General features: G+C 45.6%; 1 pseudogene; it reads left to right on the forward strand.

Moving 5' to 3' along the window:
- The first annotated feature begins 8,287 nt into the window (after positions 1 to 8,287).
- LOC129334135 (U2 spliceosomal RNA) lies at positions 8,288 to 8,387 on the forward strand (annotated as a pseudogene).
- Positions 8,388 to 9,794: the final 1,407 nt, after the last annotated feature.

The following is a 9,794-nucleotide window of genomic DNA, read 5'->3' on the forward strand; positions in this document are numbered from 1 at the left end:
TCGGAGGCAGCAGAGAGTCCTCCCGCTCCCCCCCAATTCACCTGTGGGTGCTGTGGAGGAGGCCAAAGAGGTCTTTCCACAGGGGGGAGAGAATCTCTCTCAACATTTTGAGGAGGGGGGTGGGCGATGGATCCATGGAGGAATGGTATGTGTGTTATGAAAGACCCCTCCCATCCCCATCCCAACCTCTCGGTGGTGTCCCTTCCTGCAGTTCACCCCTCACCCCATTGTCCATGGCCAGCTCTGCAGCGCAGTCTGTAATCGTTCGTCCTCCTTCCCCTGGGACAGTTAGTGGAGGCACTTTTGGGCCCTTCCTGATGACCCTTGTGTGGTGTGGTGCTGTGCCTGTGATGTCCTGGTGCGCAGGGGCAAAAACCCGAAGCACCTGTCTTCGATGGCCCTGACTCAGCACTTGAAGAAGCACCACCCAAGCCTGTCTCCCTCCTCACCCAGTGAAACATCCGTTGGGGGGAGAAAGGGGGTGACCCACTCTTCTGAGCAGGAGTCAGTGGGAGGGTCATTTTGCCCTGAGGGTGACGTTGGTGGGAGCAGAGCACACCAGCAGGCCGTGCTCGCAGAGGTTGTCCCCTCGGGGTCTGGGACAGCGCCGCTTAGAACCTCGAGGCTGATGGCTCAGGAGGTGGGCCTTCGCATCTTGGCAGAGACGATTGCCCTACATGGCTTGCCCCTATCCAGCGTGGACTGCGTGGGCTTCCACAGGCTACTAAAACATTTTGCCCCTTGGTTCTCCATGCCGTCATCACGCACCCTTGCCCGTCGAGTCCTGTGGGTATCTCGAATGAGGGCTGGCACGTTTGGGTCAGGTTTAGCCAGGTCCAGTCCCACTGCTAACAGGCTTCTGAGATCTTGCTAGGCCTTCCTGGCACAGCCAGATCATCATGACACCTCCTTTCTGTGAAGGCAGGAAAGTGGGTGATGCTGGAGGCAGCCTCGTTTGGGCACTTGCGCAGCAGCTCAGGAACTGTTTCACATATAGTTAAGCTGCATGGTGCCCCTATAGTTAAGCTGCATGGTGCCCCTAAACACTGAGCCCTCTGAGCAGGGTGGAATGGGTCCCTCGACTCATGTCCTTCCCGCAAAGGCAGGAAGGTGGCCGATGTCAGCTGCTGCTGCTGCTGTCATGTTTCCGTCTCCCCCTCTCAGGAACCACTCTGACCCATCCAAGCAATGTCTCCTGTCCTGCCCATCCCCTACTTTCCGCAAAGGCAGAACGGCGGGTCATGTCAGCCGCTGCTTCACAAGGAACTATCCTGTTTCTGCTCCCTCCTTGGTTACACAGCTCGGTTGCAATCACACAGCCAATTGTATTGTATAGGGATACAGTTGGTTGCACAGCGTGGCGGCTCCCCTGTCAACGGGACTGACGGGACCCCTTTCAGCTGAGTGGGAATGTGTCCCGCAACTCCTGTCCTTTCTGTCAAGGTAGGAAGGTGGGTGGTGCTGGCTGCCACCAGAGAAATCCTCAGTGGGACCCTCGGATGAGGACCCACCCATGGTTGCTGGGGGATCTTGCCGCTCCCCCTCCACATGTCGGACAGAACAAGACAGAGAGACAGATAGAAAGATGTGTTGAAAAACAAAAACAAAACCATTGGAAAAAAAAAGATGGACACACGAGCATACATATAGATGAAGATAGAGAAAGGAATGTAGAAAACAATATAGTTATAGAAAGAGGAAAAAAAACAGCTAGAGATGGAAAGAAATAATAAAGAGCAGATACATACGTAGAAAGAGATAGATTCAGATAAATAGTGGTGGAATCATAGGCAAAACAGAGAGAGGGAGACAGTTGCAAGTAGACAGTGAGAGGGAGATACAGAGAAACAGATAGAAAGGGGCACACAGATATCAACCGTTCTAGAAGTGGAAATAGAATGCGAATGCGTCAAGGAGATATAGAATCGAACTGAACATGCCACATCCATGGAGAAAAGGATTTAAAATCAAAAACAGAGAAAGAGACAAACATTACAGAATGTATCAGTATAATGAAAAATACACTAGAATGTATGCACAAACATTAGAGAATGTATGTTAACAGAAAATGGTATATGGTTGGAGAACTGTATGTAGAAACAGATAGAGATTGAAATAGAAAGAGAGAGGATATCACCCGCCCTCTGGTCCTCGCTGGGAATACCAGCATGCTCCACTTTGGCCTGGAGGTTACAAGGGGATCTTCCCACTTACCCACCACATGAGAAGTCCTCTCCCTCCCATCCTTTCCAGCAAGGCAGGAAGGTGGGTACTGTCGGCTGCTGCCGCACTGTTCCTCAGTGGGACCCTCAGGTGAGGAACTGTGGTTGCTGAGGGATCTTCCCCCTCCCCCTCCTCATGATGACATGTCCTCTCCCTCTCATCTTTTCCGGGAAGGCAGGAAGGTGGGTACTGTCGGCTGCTGTCGAAATTTTCCTTAGTGGGACCCTCAGGCGAGGACCCACAGTTGCTGGGGGATCAGGCCCCCATCCGAATGTCATGTCCTCTCCCACCCATGCTGGGAATACCAGTGCACTCCTCTTTGGCCTGGTGGGCGGGCACATGGAGGGTGCTGCCGGTGAGTGGTCAGACTCCCTGCCTCCCTGTGCCTGCCAGGCCCTGCGGCCGCCGGCAGTACCCACCATTCCTACATTGGCAGGGAATACCAGTGCGCTCCTCTTTGGCCTGGCAGGCGGGCACATGGGGGTGCCACCAGTGAGCAGCCAGACCCCCCGCCCCCTGAGGGGAGGTGGCTCATTGCCGCCTCCCTGTGCCCACCAGGCCCAGCAGCCACCGTCATCACCCACCTTCTGTACACTGGGCCAACGTCAACCGGTGGCTCTAATTGTATCGAGTGGGAGTTTCCTGGGGGCCTTGGATTGGAGAGGGTATAACTCCAAGATCCCCTTTGCAATCTTGTCCAAACTTGGGTGATGGCTGTAGGAGAGCCTGCAAAACACTCCTCGGGAATATGGGCTCTCTAAGTGCAATGGAGGCCGTTCTGTGCCCCACAAACCACGAACCGCGAACCGGTTTGGCAATGGAAAATGTTCGTTTCGGTTCGCGACCTCGGGATCGTCGGCACCAAACCACGAACTGCGGAATTGATAAAAAATTTTGGTTCGTGCCCATGTCTAGACACAATCCACATTTCAACTACAAAAACAACACAGTGGGACCAAAGTAACATAATTCTGCTCGATTTTAAATACTTGCTCCAAAAGAGGCCAGTCAAACTGAAGTACAGCCTGAATGTAGAAAACCACAATACAGATGGCAATTAAATCAGGGTTTACTTCCAATCTCCTTTAGGACTATAGAAAAAACAGCTGGCAATCATGATTAGAGTAAAACAACATGGAAGCAAAGGTAAGACAGTGTTTGAATAAGTTTGTATTAATATGCACTGTTCCTTAATTAGCAAATAAGATCTATTTTGAAGGGGGCATGGAGAGCTACTGTGTTAAAATGCCAAAGAATGACACACAGTAGAAGAAAATTTAACCTTCCATACCCAAGACTTTCATCTTTGAGTTGTATCACTTTCCTTGTAAGGGGAGAGAGACAAGTATAGGCAGTGGCAAAAAATCTGGGTAAAATGTAGCTGTCCAGTCTTCTTGTAAATCCTTATTGCAATTGGCAGTGCAATCCTATGGAGAGTTACTCCAGTCTAAGCCCATTGAAGTCAATGGGTTTAGATTGGAGTAACTCTCCATAGGGTTGCATATTAAATGTGATTTCTTCAGGTTACATAGATGGAAGGAAAGAGAAAAAAGAGTTGCAATCCATCTTGATGTAGTGCAAACATCTTCTTGCTCTTGTTCCTGTTCCTCTTAGCAGAGAATATGGGAAACAGTAGCCCTGTTTCTTATGTCAGCATAAGAAAACACACTTTCTTCAGCCAGACTGACTACTGTTTGACGTCATCATCACTAGGTGGCAGTAGATCAATACTCAATATGCATGCACATAAAATCCAGTAGTAATCTAAATTAGGGGCTGATACAGAAGATACCTTTTTTCCCAAGTTATGCAAGTTGCCATGACTAGGGTTAGTGATTTCATTAGGAAAGCTAGGCCATTTCCACACGGCTTACCTTTTGCCGGGATGCAGCATGTTCTCGCGCGAAATCGCGTGATAATAGCATCTTCCTGACTAAGAACAATCATACAGCTGCAAGTTTCTCTGACTTGCTTTTCATTAAGGAAAAACATTAAAGCAAAGTTGCATATAACTGTGACTTTGCAATATCTCTTGAGTGAAGGTCTGAAGTGAAAGGGGCTGCCTAACGCTTGCTTTTTGGGTCCTTATTCTGCACGAAATTACCCTCCCACTCTGCTTTTCTCCTCTCTAGGAGAAGATATGGGAACTTGTGTCTTTTATTCTGTGACTACAAAAGCAGCTGTTGGGGGTGAGTTCCTAAGGAAAAAGAATTAAACACCTCCTCCCCACTCAAGGTTGCAGCCTTCTCCGGTTGCTTTCATTCGAAAGACAATTTGGTCAAAATTACACATAGTTACACATCATATTTGAGCTTCATTCAAAAATTCCCTATACAGATTGGCTGTGCGATGTTTGAATAAAAAGTTACATCTTGACGCATGTGGTCTACAATTAGTGCTCAGTAGATTCTGTTCACACTGAAGATTGCTTACATGTCATTTCCCATATATTAATTACAGGGCAAAAGCCCATCCGGGGAAGCATGCTTAGTATTTGTTCTATGTGAGAACATGCGGTGAGCTGTACTTTGATTTCCTTTGTGTCACAGGTGTGCAGGTGGGCCATATATTCATTTGAAACTTTGTGATGTGGGGTGTTTGTGGACTTTATGAGGGATGTGAACAGTGCACTTCTGAGCAGGCAGCAATTCTTGTGAGAGATTTCTTTGGAAATTTTGAAATAATTCCCAGTGATTTCCATGGTTGTGAGGAAATTTGCACACATTAATAGCTGCCTTATCGCTTATATTGTATGCACCATATGCAAATATAATCAGCTAATATGCTAGTTATTTGGCCAAATCCCAACTGGTCTTGCTTTAATTGACTAACAGCCATTCTGAATATGCTGCAACAGAAAACAGAACCATGCTACCAGGAATACCTTGCATATCCATTCGATGTACCTTGATCTTCATCTCAGTCTGGCCTCCTTGCTCCAGCTGGAGCCCCTGACCAACTCCACCCAGAAGGAGCCTACAGAGGCTTGGGAAGCCAGCTTGAACCCACTGCTACCAGTCTCCTGCTAATGAGCCTCCAGGATAGTGAGGGTGGGTTCCCTGGCTGGTACCATAACTGGGATGTGCATTTTGCAGAGGAGCTATGAAGCATGAGTTAAAACAAATCACAGAGGCAATCAACTTTGTACACTGGCCAAGTTCTTAAATTGCTAGACCCCAGTCAGGCTGCATTCAACCATTCCCAGCAAGTCTGAATTTTATTCTCCGCTGCAAGTACCAGGCCAATAGTTAGAGGTGCATCTGTTTGGTAGACTGATCTCCAGAACAAATTCAGAATCCCCTTCCCTTCTCCAAACTACCGTGGAAGTAGGAGGAAACTTTGGAAATCCCCCTTGTTAGAAGTTTTCTTAGGAAAGCAGGCTCTCCCTGATTTTCTCTTGTCCTTTGATAAGCATTAGAGATGTGCATTGAGAAAATTTTCATTTCAGTTTCAAATCCAGGGCTTTGGAAATAAACTTTTTACTATTATTGGTGTTTTCTGTATGAGGCATTGCTGGTTTGGCTCAAATCCATTTGAGGGTTTTTTGATATCATGGATTTTGGCCCTGCTCTTTGCAATGAGAGCTTCAAGGCTCTTTGGGGTAGCTATTTTTGCAGTTAATGGCACCAAAATTTCACAAAACACAATCCTTCTTCTAAACCATCAATCCACCAAGTTTGAGCGCACACAACAATGGGGTTTGGTGTTTATAGAACCCAAATAATGCTCGGGGTATGCATCCAGATGAGTGTTGGATGTGCACACATACACTGTTCATTTGCTGTGAAAGGTGTGTAGAATAGGGGTGTGCATAATGGGGAAAATGAGCTGAAAATACAGAAATTGTTGGTTCAGCTTGTTAAAGGGACTTCCAGAATGGCATAACAAATTTGGGGGATGAGGCTGTAATGGTTTTCCCCCCTCCCTCAAAAAAGTTTGTGTGTTTCATTTCAGTTCTTATTGTGCAATGGCCACACAGGCAGGCCAGGCAATGGGTGGCTGTCCAGCAGTGTATTGTTTTCCTTAATGGCAAGTCCATCTGTACTCATCATGCAACCACTTGGCTCTAAAGGAGAGAGACTGAAATCTTAGTGGTAACTCCATTGGCAGGAAGGGGATGTGTGAGGTGTGCATGAGTACCTTCTTTCTTCAGCACTTCCTGGGCAATGGCATTGAGTGGCTCATAGGGATCAAATCGCAAAAGGTTTGCTTTGCACCAGGGAGGAGAGCAGCAGATGGTGTGGTACTGTTGGCACTAGCATCACCATTGCCATTCCTTTCTGTGCATTTTTACACGCAATGCAAGGAAATACCGGTAATCTCCATGTGGATGTGCACACATGGGTTTGAGGAGGGAGGGGTCTTCCTCATCCTCTGAGCTCCCGGGCTGCTACAAAGGCTCATGTTACGCAGGTTAGGATGAAAACTGGAAAGAAAAGGCAAGTATTAAAGGAGAGCTACACTGAGATGTTCCCGGGCACGTGGAGCTGGTTCATGCCCATTCAGTGGCCTGCTGCTGTTGCTGTCCTTTGCTTAGGTGTCATGGTGCTCCAGTGCCAGCACAGTAACTAAAGACAGCGCCCAAAGATTAAGGAGCACCAGGAGGAATTCAATCTTGCCCAGAAAGCCTTCTGGCTTTGGAGCTTTTCTGATTAAAACTCTTAACCAAGAGTTAAATGACAGGGAGGTAGCAGGTAGGTACATTGCACACTCATACACGCATGCACACTCATGTCTTTCCAGATCCATATTTCACATGGAAGGACCGATCTGGCCAGGTTTTTTTATTTTTGGGTACACCAATGAGACTGTCTCATTGCTTGTCTTCCCATGATTTCATCTTCTTCGTTTCCATTCAACTCTTGGTTAATGGTTTTAGTCAGAACGGGAGACTGGCAGCCAGCAATCTGTCCAGCAAACAATCCCCACAAAGTTCTGCATGGCTCTGTTATTAATTGTGTGAACTGAATCTGTTCTGTATTATTTTCTGAGGATTTTGGTTGGATTTACAATGGTTGCTATTAAAGTCTTGCATAAGTTTGTTGTAGAAATGTTTATGTGTTGTTCCTTTTGGTACATCATTGTCATCTTTATGTTGTTGGCTCACAACATTCAAAATACATCCAGCTGTATGTGCATATCAGCTCATTCCATTCACACATGACTCTTAGGGCCAAGCTACACATGACGAATGACACTTGAACGGCAAGTGTATTTCTCCCTGTTCACTTGCCCTCCACTCAATCCACTTGCTGTTCAAGTGTCATTCATCACGTGTAGCTTGGCCCTTAGATTGTGAATCGACTCTAAGATTATAGTGATGTGTTCTTATGGAAGAGGGAGAAGAGATGGGATAACTGTCAACAGGGTAAGTTATCACAGATTCCTCTCTAACCATATAGTATATGAAACAGGATTAACAGACCTTTTAAAGGCATGCTTAAATTTGACTGAGCAAGTGAGCATAAATGCTTAAGCTTCAAAGCATTCCTTCTGAAGAAGACTCATGTTTTAAAAATTTATAAAGTAATCAATGATTGCAAAGCTGTCTTCTTATATTTGGAATCATAGTATAAATATAACCCTTGGACTGGAAAAGATTGTTAAAAGGAAAGGAATCTTTTGTTTTTCTCTCCTAAAATAGTCTGGGACTAGGTCTCTTCAGTACAAACCCTAGCATAGAATTGTGTCATACGGTTAAGAATGAGGAGAAAGTCTTTTCTGCAGGGTGGCCAATAGAGAAAGAATCTTCTCAATGGCAGCACCCCAACTATGGAACTCTTCCCATAAGAATTCACCTGATGTCTTGTTTGAATAATGTCAAGCTTCAGGTGAAAAGGTTCCTTATTTTCTCAGACTTTTAGTTAAAGTATGGTTTCCTTATGCCCATTGCCACTTTATTAATGCTAAGTTGACAGTGTTTCATTGTGAGCTGCTAACAATTAGATTTAGATTTTTATGATTGGTTTTGTTTGGCTACATGGCAATTCAATCTGTTTTATGATTGTTCTTAAATATATTGCAGTTGTTTTATTTGATTTTGTTTTGTATTATTGACTGCTACATCTCTTCTTGGCCTTTTGGCTAAGATCAAGTGTAGTTTGTGTGTGTGTGTGTTATTGATTGTTCTATGTTTATTCTTGAAGCTGCCTCAGGAACCCTTTGTGATACCTCAAGCAGATCTCAGGAGAGGCAGCATATAAATTTTCTCAATAAATAAAGTACGTTTATGGAGCATAAATCTATGAATAAATGAACATACAAAAGGAATACTGCAAATTGGAATATCTTTACTGCCATCATTGTACATTTAATGCCTTTTTTGCAAATTGGCATCAGCCACTGATCGAATCAGGTACCAGGCTGTGCTACCTGCACCATATTCAGCCGAAATGTACATACATGGTTCTACTGTACAAGCTGTATGCTATAATATTGTGCCCCTTAGGGTAGAAAAGAGTTCAGTGATTAATTGTCAAAGTCATGATAAAACAACCCTTTGGACACAGAATACATGCTTTGCCTGCAGAAGGTCCCAATCTTTGGAATCTCCATTTGAAAAATCTCTCATACCAGGTGTTGTAAAAAGACCTTGGTGACCCAGAGTAGGAAAATGAGGGTGGGGGGACATGAGATGTAAGAAGAAAGGAAGATTTCTGCACTCTTTCAGGAAGACATCCTAAGAAAGTTGAGGCCCTGTTTCTAGCAACCCTACTTCTCTTATGAACTTGATCATATTATGTATCAGACAATGTCCCAGAGGTAACTGGCATATAGGTGCAGATGCAGAGAGGTGGCCCTTCAAACTATTAGATCTGAGGCCATGAAGGACTTCACCTTGTCAGCAATCGGCATAGATTGGCATGGCAAACTGAGACTGGTCTAAAAGGCATGGTGGCCACTGAGTCCAAATAGGAAATGACACAGCTCCAGGCAGGTAGATCTTGGTCAATGAGTAGATTTGGGTCAGGGAGAATCACAAGGTCATCCTCTAGAGGAACAGCCATCCCATCTAATCACCATTGGTAAATCAGTCATTTCCAGAAAACTCTTATTCCCTATCAGCATCATCTTCTCTGGATTCAGTTCCAGCTTGTTCATTACTCTCAATTTGACCACAGCATCTAGACTATGACAGAGATAACCCAGATGCTTAGTCAAAGAACCAAAGATCTTTTGCTGATTGGTCAGCAAAGGTGGTGCAGGTTGATAGGGTTCCAGACTGACTGGGGAGATGGCAATGTGGGAGGATGAAAGGTATGCTACAGCTTCCTCTGTAGTCCTCCTTGGAAGGATCTGAGACAGCAGCAACATGGGAGGTGTTGTGTGCTGTGTGCTTTCCTACTGCTGCTTTCCCAAGAGGATTGAAGATGGGCAACAATGGGAGCACTTCTTGTGTCTACAGCCTGCCTTGGATCCTTTTGCAACTGTTGCAAGGACAGTTGCAACACAGTAGAAGACATTTGCCTCCTCACATGCCACTGCTACTCCAGGAGAGAACAAGGTTGGCTACAAAAGGAGGAAGCCCTCCCTCTGCACCCTATCTTGGATCCTGACATGGAAATATGGGG

Source organism: Eublepharis macularius, chromosome 7 (assembly GCF_028583425.1).
Source record: "Eublepharis macularius isolate TG4126 chromosome 7, MPM_Emac_v1.0, whole genome shotgun sequence".
NCBI lineage: Eukaryota > Metazoa > Chordata > Lepidosauria > Squamata > Eublepharidae > Eublepharis > Eublepharis macularius.